General features: G+C 33.3%; 1 pseudogene; it reads right to left on the bottom strand.

The window, feature by feature from the left end:
- Positions 1-1661: 1661 nt before the first annotated feature.
- LOC148570575 (uncharacterized) lies at positions 1662-16881 on the bottom strand (annotated as a pseudogene).
- Between the last annotated feature and the right edge of the window lie 545 nt (positions 16882-17426).

The following is a 17426-nucleotide window of genomic DNA, read 5'->3' on the forward strand; positions in this document are numbered from 1 at the left end:
AATAAAAAATAAAATATTTAAAATAAAAAATAAATTATTTAAAATTTATTAAATATAATTTATTTATCTTTTTTAGTAACTTAAGTATAACGTGATACACACTATAGTATTCACCTATTTTAAAAGTCTAACATAAAGTAGATGTGATTACATAATCATATAACTGATATAAGAATGTAATTGAAGACTAAAGTTAAGAATCACCCGAGATTACTCAAAACAATAATTTTACTGGTCAAAATATATAGTATATGAATTATATCCCACTAAATTCAGAATATATATCACTACAAGATTTTTATTTATTTTTGATATTTTTTTTATTTGTGGAGGTTTATAACCCCACCGAATGGTTTGTGGAGATTTTTAAAACTCCTAAAATTTGAGGTGTTACGAGGTCTTTTGTGGGGATTTTTAAAAACTACCACAATCTATTCAGTGGGGGGTTTTGTATGTGTTTAGTGGGGTTTTATATTGAACTTTTGTGGCAGTTTTAAATCACTTTTGTGGCAATTTAAAACCCCCACAAATTAATTTTTTAATTTAACACAAATTAACTATTTTGTGAGATTTTTAAACCTCCACAAATCCTGTAATTATTTATTTTTAATTTCAAATCATTCATTAATTTCATCTCATTTACATATTCTCAAATTAAAAATTTATTTTTAATATCAAAATTTAAAAACTAAATCTTTTATAACACAATTCCTCAATATAAGACATAACTCTAAATATAAAAAAAATTCTCAACGTCAATAGTTCCAAACATAATTGCATATGTTATTATTTTACATAACTATTATTGTTTTTCTTTAAAAAATAAGATAAAATAACAACTTCAATATTTCAATATCATCCAAATTTTAATTACATAAAAATCTCAAAATAAAAATATGAATGCAATTCCAAATTCTAATTACATAATAAATTGGTAAAATGTCAAGCACATAATAAATAAAAAGCTTAAAATATTACCTTTGGTAAAATTTTATACAAAATTTCATTCAAACATATCTATTGCTAAGTTAGTAGCTACATTATCTTTAATAGCATCGCTATCTAATAAATTGGTAGCTAATTGGATGTACTCTTTATTGGGGTCAAATAATTCTTCAAGTTCTTGTTCTTGATACGGCTCATTTTTGTACACTACATCTTCATGTCATATATATCCCTTGGCTTGACATGCACAATAATACTCCACCCTTTATTTACCATATCATTAACATAATACACCATTTATGCTTGAGATGCTTCAATATAAGGTTGATGTTCTTCACGCTCACCCGTGTGAATTAATCTATAAAAATTGATGCAATTGAAATTTCAATTGGTCTTTTTTATAACCTCTGTCCCTAGTGTCAGTCCATTTGCATTTAAAAAGAACAATAGTAAATTGTCCATGGTAGTTAAGTTCAATTATATCTTCTAACTTGCCATAATATGGCAAATTTACTTATCTCATATTTCTATAAAAAATACTTGCAATGCAAGATGTGTTAAAGACTAAGAATACTCCACTATTTTGTGTCTTAAGACCGAATTCTCTAGTCAAAGTTTGAAATTTATACCCATTGATGTCATAAACAAAAAATCTCCTTACATTTATCATTGGGCCTCGTGCAAGAAACTTTATATCAATTGATATTTTGTATAGATTATCTGGGTTGAAACTTTATATCAATTGATATTTTGTATAGATTATCTGGGTTCACACTCTATAAAGTAAAATAAAAAGTATCAGTCAAGATTATTTAGTTGACTAATATACAATGTATACTTTATAAAGTATGAATTTTTACTTACCAATGCTTGAAACCAATCAACAAAGTCTTTATTAACTTTCTTTTCTATCTCTGCAGGTAAGAGTCTTCTTCCCTTTGAAGTTCTCCTAATGTGATCTCTAAAGGTATTGATATATGGTTTCACACCTTCGTGATTGAAAACCACGTAATGATGAGCTTGCAATTTCTCTATTTTAGTTAAATTGAAGTTTGAATGACCTCCATGTGGAGTACCTAACTTAGACAAGACTGAAGACATTTCATAAGGGGAATCATAACAAAGACGACCAGGCCTGTTAAATCTAGTCTCCATGTCATCAATATACTGAGAACAAAAAGTAAGAGACTCTTCAGCTAAATAACCCTCAGCAATAGAACCTTTTGGATGTGCTTTATTTCGTACAAAGGACTTCAAGTATCCCAATTTCCTACATGGATGAATTGTCAGTGTACTACAATTTCATCAAATAATTTTTATTTTAAAAAGGGAAAGCATTGTTGTACCTTTCGACGGGATACACGTATCGATAAAGGACTGGCCCCCAAGTTTTGCTTCCTCAACAAGATGGACTGTTAGATGCACCATAACGGTGAAGAATGATGGAGGAAATAACATTTTTAAATGGCAAAGAGTAATCACAATGCAATCTTGGAGCTTATCAAGTTCTGAATGACTTAGACTCTTACCACAGAGAATTCTAAAAAATGAGTAGAACTCTATCAAAACAGAAGTAACTTGGTTTGGTAGTACATTACGGATTGCTAGTGGAAGCAAATGCTCAATCAAAATATGACAGCCATGACTTTTAAGTCCAATGATTTTTTATTGTGCCTCATCAATACATCGAGATATATTACTTGAGTAACCATCGGACACTCTAACATTCTTCGAAGTTGCAAGAAAGACCTTTTTAGCATCTCGTGTTAGTGAATACAAAGCAAGGTGATATTTTTCATTATCATCTGGCCAAAGATCACGCCTTATCCCCATGTCTTGTAGATCTTTTCGGGCATTAAGATTATCTTTTGCTTTAGATTTCTCATTGAGCAAAGTATACAAAATATTATCACATATATTTTTCTCAATGTGCATAAAGTTAAGGTTATGACACAATAAGTTGGTTTTCCAATATGGAAGTTCAAAAAAAAATGCTTCTCTTTTTCCACTTCATAGTTACTTGCCTACCTCTTTTTCCTTTCTTGCTCAACTTTTCTTTTTTCCTGAATGTAACATCAAGATTTTCTACTTGTGCCAGAATTTCGGATCCTAATAATTGAGCCGGGGGATCACGTTCTTCTGTGTGTCCATCAAAACGAACTCTACTTAATCTGAACCGATGTTGTCTACCAAGAAAACGTCGATGACCTATATAACACCATTTTTTGCTATGATTAAGATAACAAGATTTTGCATCAAAATTACAAGTTGGGCAAGCCAAACCAGTATATGTGTTCCATCCGGAGAGAGCATGTTTATGCCTGAAAAATCACTAACTGTCCATATAAGCTGCATGAATCTTAAACATTTTATGTTTTAATGCATCATAAATTTTCATACCCTCATCCCATAATTCTTTTAACTCTCTGACAAGTGGTTTAAGATATGTCTATATTATTTCTGGGACTATGCTTGCCAGGTATAACCATTGACAGGATAAAAAGTCCTAAGCGAACATTTTTAGGTTGTAATCCAAACTCTCTGTGTCAAATAAAAAGTCTTCCACGCCTCACCATCCCTTGGATGCACCATTTTGTCATTTTCTCCCTTCGCTGTTGCATGCCATAACATATGCTCTGCAGTTTTACGACACATGAACAATCTTTGCAACCTTGGTTTCAACGGAAAGTATCTTAAAATCTTGGCAGCTTGCTTTTTCTTGTTCTTCTTTTTAGAATTTCACCTAGAAGCACCATAATGACTGCATTTTTGTTGGATGTTGTTTGGGTCTTCATCCTTGAACAACATACAATCATTGGGGTAAGCATCTATCTTAACATAGTCAATAATTAGTTTTCCGAATTAATTTCTTTGTCTGATCAAAAGTCGTAGGCAAATTCACACAACTAAAAGCATTCCTCACCAACTCAAGTATCATGGTAATGGCCTTGTCACTTAGTCCACACAAGACTTTAATATGATACAATTTGACTATAAATTCTAGCTTTGTGAAGTCGCTTCCTTCCTGTAGCTTTTGATTGCCTTCCTATAATAATAATAATAATAATAATAATAATAATAATAATAATAATAATAATAATTAAATGCTAAAATAATTGACAAATATTGTCTACCTAGCTTCAATTAGTTAACAAATTTAATTTTAGTTGCTATGTTTTATTTTCTACATAATTATATTAATTGTCAATTATTATACATCAAATTAGCATTTAATATATAATTATGTCAATTGTCACTATTTTTTTTATAATTATACATCAAAAATAGAATTTAATACATAATTATGTTAATGGTCAATAATATTAATTTTTAATCATTATAATATAATTTTAAATTAATCATAATTTTTGACAAGTTGATACTGATATCTATCTTAAAAAATTAAAACAAAAATCTATGAGTTGAATATTGATAAAAATTTATATGATATGATAATGGTTTATTCAATCACGGCAAATATATGATGTATAATGTAAATAATAAAAAATTAACTTAATAATGAGGTTGAATTTTCTTAATTTAAGTTTAGCTTTGATAAATTCGTGTCAAACTCAGAGATGTAATTTCAACGATTCGTAATATATTCAAAATTTCTTATTTTAAACTTTTCGTAATTAAAATAATTTTATAATATATTGTGATTTTTTTTTTCAGAAATTACCGGCTTTTTTTTGCATCAATACAATTCCATTGAAGAGAATAAAGGTCAATTTAGTTTTTTGGTGTGGCAATTCTATACCTTGCCGCATTGCATGGATAACGGATGATGAAACTTATTTAACAAGTGGATGGTCTGAATTTGCATGAATTCTAAATGTTCGAACTTATGATGTTGTTTTAGTTAGTTGTTGTTACAAGAATGACTCTAATCTATACATGTCTAAGGACTAGAATAGATTAAATATTATTTAAGTAATATAGTTCTAATATTGGTATTTGATTAAATTAGTTTTAGATTAATTTAAATTTAAATTGTTGTCTCAATTTATATATTACAACTATTCTTTTTTAATAAGTTATTTTTAAATTTTTGAATACAAAGTTTCTTTCTTTTTTTAGTTTTTAAGTTATTTTTATTTCTATTTTTATTTGCTCTCAGTACGAAAAAAAATAGTTAAGTTAAAAAAATAAATAATAAATATTATTTTTAATATGACAATTATTTTAATCAACTATGTAAAATTATTATAAATAATAAAATAATTAATAATTGGGTACGAATATATCAACAATAATATTTATTAAAAGTTTTACACGTCCAATAATATTCTTAATTGTATTTAAATTTTGATAATAAGTTTATCTTACTTATTTTATATAATAAATACATTGGAGATTATATCATTCTTTATAGAATACAAAATTTTTACTCTATATTATTTGACAATTATTTATTCAGTAGTATTATATCTTTTTTTTTCTTCTTTAACTACTTAGATAATATATATACTGAGCAATTATCTTCATTGAATTAATTATAAAAGTTAATAAAATATAATGACATAATTTTCACCTAATTGAAGCAAATATCTCTATTGAAAATATTGTCTAATTATTGTCGTCTATAATTAGTATATATATGTACTGAGTAATAGTGATGTTTTATAATTATTTATCATTTAGAGGATTCATAATTTAGACAAAGTTTCTCTTTTATTTTCTATTTTTCATACCTAATGGCTACTAGCTACGATTCTATCAATAGTGTTACCTATAGTAGATTATGTGATGAAAAAATTTGGAAAATAAAGGCAAGAATGATAAAGTTATGGAAGCCCCATCCAAATTTGACAAGAGCAAGACGACTTACAGAGAAATGGTACTAATTGATGATAAAGTTAGTTGATTATTTTTCATGATTCTTTAAAGTGATGCTAGATCCAGTTTATAAATATTTTTAATAGCTTTATAAGTGTTGATAGATTTTATATTTAATTTGTTTTACAGTGTGATAAAATTCATTGTTTAATCAAGAGTTATTTAGTAAAGATGTTTGAGAATGAACTGATCGAGGAGAGGGTCTGTCTTCTCAAATTTTGTGATTGAAGAATCAAACGAAATTTATCTTTCAACTGCACACGTGTGTAGAATAACTTTTAAGAATGAGTCACGTATAGTAAATATGGTTGATGATTGTAAAATTTCAGATAATCATTTCAATTTCCTTGCTCATGCTGATATATTGAAACAAACAAATGAATAGTTTAACTTATTTGGTACATAGTTAATTTGTATTAACCGACACAAAATTATTTTTTTATTTTATTTTTTGCCAAGAAATTATATAATAGCATCATTTTATCGATAACATAAATTTTAACATTTAATTTATGCAAATATTTGAATTTTATTGTGACTTTTTAAAGGTATATCCTTTCATTAATATATTGTTAGTTTTATCGTTTAGTATAAAATAAATTGATAAAATCTCTTTAATTTATAAATAATTTATTATATTATTTATTTATTTGTTCTTAATTTAATATTTTTAATTCAATTTTTTTCAATTAGACGTTATTGGACTCTTGATCGAAAAAGGAAAGCTTCTATCATAGTCAAAAATAAGGAGAAGTAGCCATTAGTTGATCTTCATGATTTGCAGTATGTAAAATGTATGTTAATATTTCACAGCAAGATTTTGTTTTGTAACAATTATATATTCATATGCAAAATCTTTCATCATTTTCATGATATATTACTACTTATTTCTCTTAATTCCCTCTTTTATTTAGAAATGAACAAAAATTAAAATATACACTGTGGGATCAATTTGCAATCCAATTACTCAATTATCTACGTGATCACCAAGCAACCGAATACATACTTTTTCTCCAATTTGTAAAACTTAACAAATGCATTGGTAAGCATATTGGTTTAACCTTTTATTTAATATATTTTTTTTATGTTATATCTGTAATCATATTATATCTATTTTTATGTATATATCTTTTTAAATAATACTCTTATTATTAGTACATGTTGTATTAAATAAATATTTTAAAATTAACTGTAATATATGATAAAAAAATTAAACTAAATGGATATTACAAACACAAACACATGCATAACCCATTTAACCCAACTCCAAACATAATCACAGCAAAGAACTCCCTAACACACCCATTTAACTACCTCACCTACTTTCATAAATCTACCTAGTAATTTCCCTCTTCCCCTAATCAGGATAATAAAACTCATCATAATTGGGGTCTAACTACTACCTATTACAACCAAGCCCACAAACAATCCTAAACCCAAATAAGTGAACAAACCTAGCGGCCACTCAACGACATAAAGAACAAATCCGTCGCGCCGTCATGTGCTCGCCATCGCCGCCTATCTGTCACGCCGTCACGTGCTCGCCATTAGAGTAGATTAATAAAAACGATTAATAACTACATTATAGTTAATACACTTAACACCAGATTAAAAAAACGAACAACGCATGACATGTTACTTTTTTATTAATCAAATAATTATAATTCAAATTAATTTTAACAAAACAACTTAAAATTATAATTTTAATTTTATCACGTGCATGCTATTGAGGATATAAAAGGAAAAGTAGAATAACTAGAAAGGATTAGAAGTAATTTCTATTTTTAGCTAGTGTAGCAGCTCTATATATTAGAAGAGAGAGCTATGACTTGGTGTGTATCTTCTATTCTCTCATGTATAACCCTAATATATAGTTTAGTGCACTATTTTTCAGACTAATCTTCTCAGATTTGATAGACTCTTCTCTGTTTTATTGTCTTCTAGGTTTTAGCTCTTTGAGCTTCTGTACTTGAGCTTTTATATGGTATCAAAAGCTTTTGGTTTTTCTCAACTATGGATGCATCTTCACATTCATCTAATAATTCACTTTCTAGGACCAACAACAACAATTCGAATCATAGAAATTCTGGTAACAACAACAATTTAAACTCTGAAAATTCTACCCACAACAACAACAATCTTCTTGCTAATCTCAATCTCTATTTTTTCCCACCTCAGTTGTTCAACTTTATAAAGATCATCTTTATAAAGATCATGTTCCTCTCAGATTCACTCCGATTAGTGATAAATTAGGAGAAAGAAATCACAAGACTTGGCAACAACAAGTATTGGCGGCAGTTCGAGGTTAGCTTTTAGAAAATCATCTTTATAAAGATCATGTTCCTCTCAGATTCACTACGATTGAAGATTAACAAAATGGAATCGAGTCATTAATGTAACACCCTACCACACAGAGCTTTATACCTAGGATGTAAAACAGAGGTGGCGAGGCGCTACGACCTCTAAAAGAAAAATTACATATATAATATAGTGAAAAAGGTTTATAACTAGGAGCCTTTGAAGAAAGGGATAAAGCAAAAATCGTTAAATCGAAAAGCGTAACGCTCACGAAGCGATAAAGCAGACGAAGCAAGATAGAACAAGCTAAGGAGTTAATTTACCAAGAGTTCCAAAACACATGTAACAAAACTCAAGACTCGGCTCGTGAAGATAAACCGGTTCGAGTACATAGTTATACATATACAGATATATAGGAAAACCCAAAAGAAAATCCAAAATACAGAGTTACAAAACCTGAGTCTCCAAAATCACCTCTTAGAGGAATTAATACAGCATATATATAACAGGTGGAGATAATAAGTATCTAAGCAAATACAAATAACCAAAATAAACCCAAAAGATAAAGATCTTCGCAACATCAGAAGCTTTCAGCATGCTCCAATGAGGTGCCGCCTGTCCTGCATCTGAAAACCAAAAAACCCGCATGGGTGAGAACCGGAGGTTCTCAGCATGGTAATAGTGCCCACATATCTAACATATAATGTCCTGGAAAAGCCGAAGGCAATCCTAGAACTTCCAACAGATAATTAAAGCTTAAAACATAACTAAACTAGGAAATTAAAATAGGCAACTAGCTAAGGGTCTTCAGAGCTATCTAACTCCCCTTTCCAACTCCTCTGAACCTCCCAACCACCAACGGAAGCAAATGCGATAACCACAATTATTACAAACAGAGCAATTACAAATAGGATTCAAATATAGCAAATAATCAAGTAGCATTTAGTTATGTAATCCCTTAGGCAATCCAAACAAGACATATAGATGCATATGATACGTGCCTGTCCTAGTGGTTGATGAGTCTCATCTGTCAGTTATAAAGCCAACCTGACAAGTCTTGGTAGCTAACCATTGGACGGTCCCTCTATCGCACATCCCTAACTCAAGTAATTCTCAATTATAAACATAATCATAATCATACAACACTCACACTGCTGTTTATCCATGGGGGCGAGCTCATCCGGAACTTTCACAGTGTCCGGCCACCCTTGCGACATAGGGTCAACAGAGTATCGAGTCTCAACCTGGAGCACGTGGTGGCTAGTCACTGCTTTCATCCAGGGAAACTCGTATTTCAGATAATCATTTTCCATTCATTCATAACGTTCCATAATCATTCATTCTGAACATATCATCACTTATTCATCATATAATTCCACCTTTCATACATCACTCATCATAACCTGGGGCAAGTGGTTTGATAAACCCCAATTTTGTGGTTTATCTTGTACTTAATTTGGGAGATTTATCAACTTATCTCACATTTATTCAATGAAATAGCATGGTTTTGTAATTCTTCCTAATTTTGTGCTTAAGTGTGAAAACATGCTTTTTAGGCCTTAAAATAGCTAAATTTAATTCGCTTTAATTCCATTCGATGCCTTGATGTGTTTGTTGAGTGATATCAGGTTCATAAGGCAAGTATTAGATGAAAGAAGTGAAGAGAAAAGCATGCAAAGCGGAGAATTCATGGAAAAACAAGGATTTGGAGTGCATACATCGACGCGCACGCGTGATAAGAAAAACGCCAGATGACGCGTACGCGTCACAGCAGACACGTGACCTCATTAAAGTGAAAATGCTGGGGGCAATTTCTGAGCTTTCTAGGCCCAAATCCAACTCATTCCTAAGGCTATTTCATGCAGAATTCAAGCTTGGGCAAAGGGGGAGCAATTAGTTGTAGGTTAGCATCATGTAGTTTAGTTTTCTAGAGAAAGAAGCTTCCTCTTCTCTCTAGAATTAGGGTTCTTAGGTTAATTGCATCTTAGATCTAGGTTTAATTTCTTGTTCTCATCTTGTTTTCTTTACAATTTCTTGTTTCTACACTTTCATTCTCTTAGTTTGTAGTGTTAATTTTCCTTTTAGGCCTCTCTTTTGTTTTATGAATGCTCATGTTGGATTTGGATATCCTTTAATGCAATTTGATGTTTGATGTTCTTTTATTGTTGATTTGAGTAGTTATAGTTAATTTCTTGCAATTGGAAGTGTTATATTTTATCTTTCCTTTCAATTTATTATGCTTTCCTTTTATGCCTTCCAAGTGTTTGATAAAATGCTTGGTTGGATGTTAGAGTAGCTTTTTGAGCATTCTTAGCTTGGAAAGAGTAATTAGGCAATCTTGAGTCATTAATACCCAACTTATGTTGGTGATCTAGGGTTGTTAGTTAATATTGTTTTCATTGACTCTAATCTCTTGCTAATTCAATTAGTAAGTTGATTAGGACTTTTGGATTGAGGTTAACTAGTCTTATTTGACTTTCTCTCAATGTGAAGATAACATTGTACCTTCTTACTATGTTAGAGATGACGAAATAGGATAAATTCTTGTTAAGTATTATTATGATTAGTGACTAGGATAAAAAGCCTACATTCTCAATCCTTACCATGAATGTCTCTCTTTATTAATTACTTCATTTAATTGTTTGCTTTATTTTCTTGCCATTTACTTTCTTGCCCTTTCATCAAATCAAACCCCTTTGTTCCTTCATAGCCAATAATTGATCACCTCATTGTAATTCCTTGTGAGACACCCAAGGTTTGAATACTTTGGTTAATTTTTATTAGGGTTTGTACTTGTAACAACCAAATAATTAAAATTTGATGTGAGAATTATTTGGGAGTTTGGAACTATGCTTACAACGAAGAAGTTATTATTTCTATTTAGAGAAATTCTAGACCAACAATAATTCTTTTTATCATGGGGCGAAACCACAACCCTTGCATCTACCCAAGAGGTACGTTCTCATATGCCCAGGAGGAACCAAAGAGAGGATCCTAACCTCCCTCCATCTCGCTGGGGGCGATTTTACAATACTAGGAGGAACAAGGAAGGGGATCCTCACCTTCCACCATCTCTCTGGGGTCGCACTTTCGAGAAAGAGAGCTCAAGATAAAACAATCATTCACATTCACATTTTCATTTCCAACCATAAATCACAATTTATCATAGCCATCCGGCTCATAACATAATCCATAACCAGCCAATAATCATTGTTAAATATAGCCCTTCGGCTCACGGCATACACCGCACTTCCATCATAAACCTCAGCAACCCAAACAATCATCAGTAATCATAATTCATCATTAACTCTCCCCTTACTTCATCCTCAAACTACCACCCATCCTAACTTCCTTTCATTACTATGCATACTATAAGGATTTAGAACAAAACGGATGAAAATGGAGGCTTGGAAGTTTGAAATTCGATTTTAATAAACACAAAAGTCATATTTGCTAAAAATAGGGTCAGAAAAGATTACAAGCTTACTGGGAAGGTGAAACATTTAAAAACAAGGTTTTTACAAGAAAATAGGGTAGTGTGCATACGCACAGGGGTGTGCGTGCGCATGCCCAAGAGGATTTTCAGATAGTGTGCATGCGCACAAGGCTGTGCGTACACATAAAAAGCAAAATTTTCATTGTTAAGTGCACGCACAGATCGTGCGAACGCCCCCAACAGAACACCCTTCCCAGCGTGTGCGTGCGCACAAGGCTCTGTGTACGCACAGATCATAAAACTTCGTTGGTTGTGTGCGTGCACAGAGTGTGCTAACGCTCCCAGCAGTAGCCATATCCTTGTGTGTGCGTACGCACGAGGTTGTGCGTGCACACAGGTTCAAAAATCCACAGGGTGTGCGTGCGCACAAGGCTGTGCATGCGCACACATACCATAAATCACAAATTCTGCAGCATTTACAGAATTCAGATTTCTAACCCAAACTTCCAGCGATCATATCTCTCTCTACAAAGAGTTCATATTTTATAAAATTTATACCGATTTAAAGCTCTTTAAATTGTCTTCTTTTTGATATAAAATGCATGAAATTTCGAAAACGGTAGTTCAAGATATGATCCGTTAAAGTTTATTAAAATTCTTTTTTCACAAAAGTTCACTAAATTCTCAACTTACCACAATTTTCAACCAAAACCAATAAGCCTCAACTTTCAAGATAAACTCTTCTCAAACCTCTTTTAATTCAACCAACACTTTATCAATTCAACCTCCACCATATTCCAACTTTCTCATACAATCTACAGCCTACTAAATTTATTCACTTTAATCAATCTCAAACTCAATATTTCAAGTACAACAATATACGATACACATTCATCACCTTACCAATTCCCCATTTTCATCAAATTCCAACCCAATACTTCCAATTCCACAATATTCAATATATAATATCAAATATCCATATCAAGCCCAATCTTAACTTCAAATCAACATACCAATCATCATCATCATATACAATTCATAAGTACCAACAACAAGAACATTATTTACACCCTCCAAAACCAATAATCACATAATCAATATTATGCATTTTAACCAATCAACCATCATCACAAATTCAATTCCTATCCTAGGGTCACTAGCCTAAGTTTTCACAACCACATTACATTTTAGATATAGGAAACCGAAACCATACCTTGGCCGATTCCCCGCTCAACCCGAAACACTTCCAATTTCACTTTTTCCTCAATTTTCAAGGCTCCAACACCTCCAAGGTCAGATTTTCAGCACCACAAGCCCACTCCATGCTTTCCAGTACCTCAATCAAGCTTCAATATTCATATACACACTACCTAAACCACAATTATCACATCCAAACACAACAACTCAATACCCAAATGCCTAAATTCAGAAATTTTATTAGGGTTTGAGATCTCTTATCTTACCAAAGGATCAAAGAGGCAAGATTAAACCTTTCCTTCAAGCTATTTGTATCCTATAACATCAAAGAGCCCAAAATCTCAACACTTTTTACCCAAAAATTCGAATTCATGGGCTAAGAAAACTGAAATGAATTCGTGGCTTACCTCCCAAATAAAGTTATGGGCTTTGTAGAGCTCGGCGACGCGGTCTCGTGGCCGCAAACAATGCGTCAATCGGAGCTCGGATCAAAAGTTATGTGGATTTGAAGATTGAATGAGGGTTTGGGAATTTTTATGGTTGTTCTCCCCCTTTGCTGCACTTGCAACGTGTTTTGCATAAATTGAGGGTGAGAATGAGCTGTGGCTCATTTAACTAAGTGTAGTGGGTTGGGCCTTGGGCCTATTTTGGACCCAGTTCAACTGGTTCGGCCCGTTTGGCCGAATCTTGGGCCAAATTCTTTAAAATTAGTGTCGAAATTTTCGTTTTAATTTTCTCTATCATATTAAACCATGAAAATCACATTTTAAATTTTCTATAATAAATTTTAATTTATGAGTTAATTATTTATTAAATTACCAGGTTTTACATTCTACCCACCTAATTGGGAATTTTGCCCACAAAATTCGAGTTCAATTACCTGAAAATAGGTGCGGGTAGTCTGTCCCCATTTTTAATTCAAGTTCTTCGGTGCGCTTCTCCTTTCTGACTTGATTTCCAAGTCACCTCTTTAATAAGACTTCTTTTTCTCAGAGTTCCTTATGTTTACGTCATCGATCCTGATTGGGGTCACTTGAAACTTCATATCCTTTTTGAATTGAACTAGTTCAAATTGTTCTAGCACCTCAGACGGCCCATCGTCCTCGAAATAAACTTCTTTAGGTCGATCGCTCTTCTTTTATCGGTTGTCGAAGTAGTCTCCAATAATACACAGCTTTCTCTTTTAAACTCTCTAGGCTCACTTCGTTAGTCTGCATAACTTTTAGGTCGGCTTGCGTAGTCAGAACCTTAACTCGATTTTCACTTAATCTTTCCTCATCGTTTTCGGCTATTAGTTCAGAACCTAAGATGCTTGATTCCCTTGTTCAACATGCTTCAACATTCTTAGTAGCTCTTTATCCTCTTACTGCACTTCTCGAACTCTCGACCTTACAACTCCTTACAATTCGCAACCGATTCAGTCTGATACCTCTAGTTGCTGCCTTGACATCCAGCTTTAGACTATAACCTTACTCAACATTTTTTTCTCCTTAATCGTTCTCCAATAACACTCAGTGTCTTCTTACTGAGTGCGTTTGTCACCACTTTACGATGTTGCCTCTACGTGCATCCAAACCCCTTCAACATTGCACTTCATTAGTTTCAAATGGTTTATGAGGTTCAAGTGTCGTGAGTACTGGTACCGAGATTAATCTTCCTCTCAAGATTCAAAAGTTTCCTTCACCTTCAGGTCTCCACAAACACACACACGGTGCACCCTAGCGTGTCAATATAATTTCAGACAATACGGTCGGCAAGAATTTAGGCTCCAAAACTCCTCTTGATATCGTACACATACACGCTTCATCTCCCGCATTCAGGAGTCTTGCTCTAAGGGACCAATATCTCGACGGTTACAACTAGGAGTTATACATGATACTAATTTAGATTAGAACTGATTCTTAAACAGATGTTAAGATCGAAAGATGAACGATCTATATGAACGGTGTTCACGAGAATTCAGAAAGATATCTTGTATAGCAATTAAACAAAAGTGGCAGGTGAATAACGAAATGCACAAGGAGAATAAGTCAAGGTGCATCTCAAGGAAAGGGTTCAAATTAAAGCCGCAATAGGGAGAAAAAGGCATATCCAATTAAGTAAGTCTCATCTAATGTCAAAGAGGACGCAAGTTTGCAAAAGGGAGCAACTCCACTCGTAGCACGCCCCTAAGATTCCAGGATTTAGATGATTATACCAAGATAATTTCAGGCTCATCCTGAAAAAACGAGACTTATACAAGTAAAAGGTAGCATTGGAAGGAGGATCAATTCATTAAGAATGCCAAAAATCTTGTGAAATATTTGCAATAATCCACATATATTTTGTATGACCAATTAATAAGAAGTAATAAAGTTGGGAATTTGTGGGTGATAGCTAGTATGTTTGATTATGATAAAATTGATTCTAGTTGGTTTGATGGCATTGTAAGGGTTGAATTCATGATTGATTACGATGAAAGTTGACTGCATGTGAGTTGAGAACAAGTACACGATTGTATCTCTATGTGAGTGTTTTGTTGGAAATTTTAGTTACATCAGATGAAACGCACATGGGGTATTTACAAATAACGGCTATGATTGTATTCAAAATGTGTGGTTAAAATGTGCAGTTAAGGCATAGGGGTGTTGAGTAATTTAAAAGAATAATCAATTCTAAAAGCTAAAAGAGCTTTTATATGTGGATGAAAATGTGAACTAAGGATTATGAATGAGAGTGATACCGAATAGTCAATTATGGTATTGAAATAAGCTTGGGCAATAATTATAGGAACATTTGGACTGCTAAGTTGGGTTGTCACCATGGTACATGAACGATTTGACAAAGTTGATATTGCGATTGGTTGTTATAGTGAATTATGAGAAGTTGATTATCGAAAGTCTTCCGTCTGATAATTTCTTAAAGATTCAAGAAAAAATTCGAAGTAGAATTTTCAATGTAAGTCTCAAAAGAAAGGCTAAGTCGGGTTGTAAAGAAGCATTGACGCAATCCCTCTCATATAAATCTTTCTGTTGTTATCTTCCTTCTTCACTGGCATAACCGGTGCCCCTCACAGGAAAACACTTAGTCGGACAGTTTTCTCTTCTAATACTCCCCTCAACTCGATCCTAGGTCCTACCAATTATAATGGTGTCTTCGATTGCGTACAATCAAAACTGATCTGGCTTCCGGCACTAAGTCTATCGCAAACTCGCTTTCTCTCCGAGATGGGAGTTCTGGTACACCTTCAGAGTTGTCTCGAAAACTCTCTCGTAATAGCGATTTGGTCTCATCTTCACTCGCCTCTTAAACGATTAGAAACTAAAGGTTGAATCCGTTCCATTCCTATTCCTCGCAGTTCACCATCACTAGGTTTTGAATAATAACTCCGCACAGTTCTCAACACTTCTGATCCCTTAGATGTAATCTAACCCATTTCTGCTGCGTCACTCTGATTCTTAACCTTCAGGATCCTGGTCACTCCTCTAATTTAACTAAATATCGTTCCGTCTCAACAGCTAATGGTCTTCGACTAATCGTCAACTTGGACTTTACGATCATTGATGCTTGTCATGCATTACGAACGAATAAATATCACATACTAATGATATGCAAAGAAGTTAGAAATCCAACTGCTAGTTCGTGATTACCTCGAGTCTGAGAATCATATTCAGCTGCATCCCAGCATTTCTTGTGTGGACAATCTCGATCTATATGCCCTGGCTTCCCGCACTCGTAACATACACCTAGTCCGGCCCTGCATGGTCTATTTGGATGATACTTTTTGCATCTCTGACACTTTAAGTCTTCCGGTTGAGTACTAATCTGCCCATCTAAATTCGGACCCTGACGGTTGTCGTTCCTTCGGTCATTATTCCGGCATTGAGAACGTGAAGTAGCATAATGGCCCCTCTTGAAACTTTGGCCCCTTGGTGTAATCTTTGTCTTCTTTCCCTTTTTTATTTGCGAAAGATTCCCGATGATCACCCCTAGCCACCTCGGTCCTTCTTGAGCTTTCGCCTGCTGTTTGACCCGTGTTAGTTAACTCCGATGTTTTAGTTAGTGTCTCTCCTATCATGACCAGTACCGCCTTCCGTGCCACACCCACCTTGTTGTTCCATTCTATTCGAAGCTTGGTTAGTCACAGTAGCAGCAACAGTACTAATAGCAGCAGCCACACTCGTCATCGCGGTTACGAATTTGTTCAAGGTACCTACCGGTATGGTTACATCATTACCTCTCTGTCCTCGACCCCGATTACGCCTCCGACCGCGTCCACGAGGTGCCATTTGGTTACTGTTCACACCAAACAAGCGATATCAAGGTGATCAGTCTCAATATCGCAAGTCTAGTACTTCAAAGTTCCAAATGCATGCTCATGAACTTTATGCTATGTATATCAGACAGATATCCTAAATAGCACATAAACACGACTCAGAGTATGCTCAGAAGCATAGTCAGTCCGTCCCTCAGGCTCTACAGGAATGAAATGCTCTGATATTATAACGTAACACCCTACCACGCAGAGCTTTACACCTAGGATGTAAAACAAAGGTGGCAAGATGCTACGACCTCTAAAAAAAATTACATATATAATATAGTGAAAACGGTTTATAACTAGGAGCCTTTGAAGAAGGGATAATGCAAAAATCGTTAAATCGAAAAGCGTAATGCTCACGAAGCGATAAAGCAGACGAAGAAAGATAGAACAAGCTAAGGAGTTAATTTACCA

The sequence above is a fragment of the Arachis ipaensis genome, chromosome B3 (genome assembly GCF_059453495.1).
Source record: "Arachis ipaensis isolate K30076 ecotype BB chromosome B3, ASM5945349v1, whole genome shotgun sequence".
Lineage (NCBI taxonomy): Eukaryota > Viridiplantae > Streptophyta > Magnoliopsida > Fabales > Fabaceae > Arachis > Arachis ipaensis.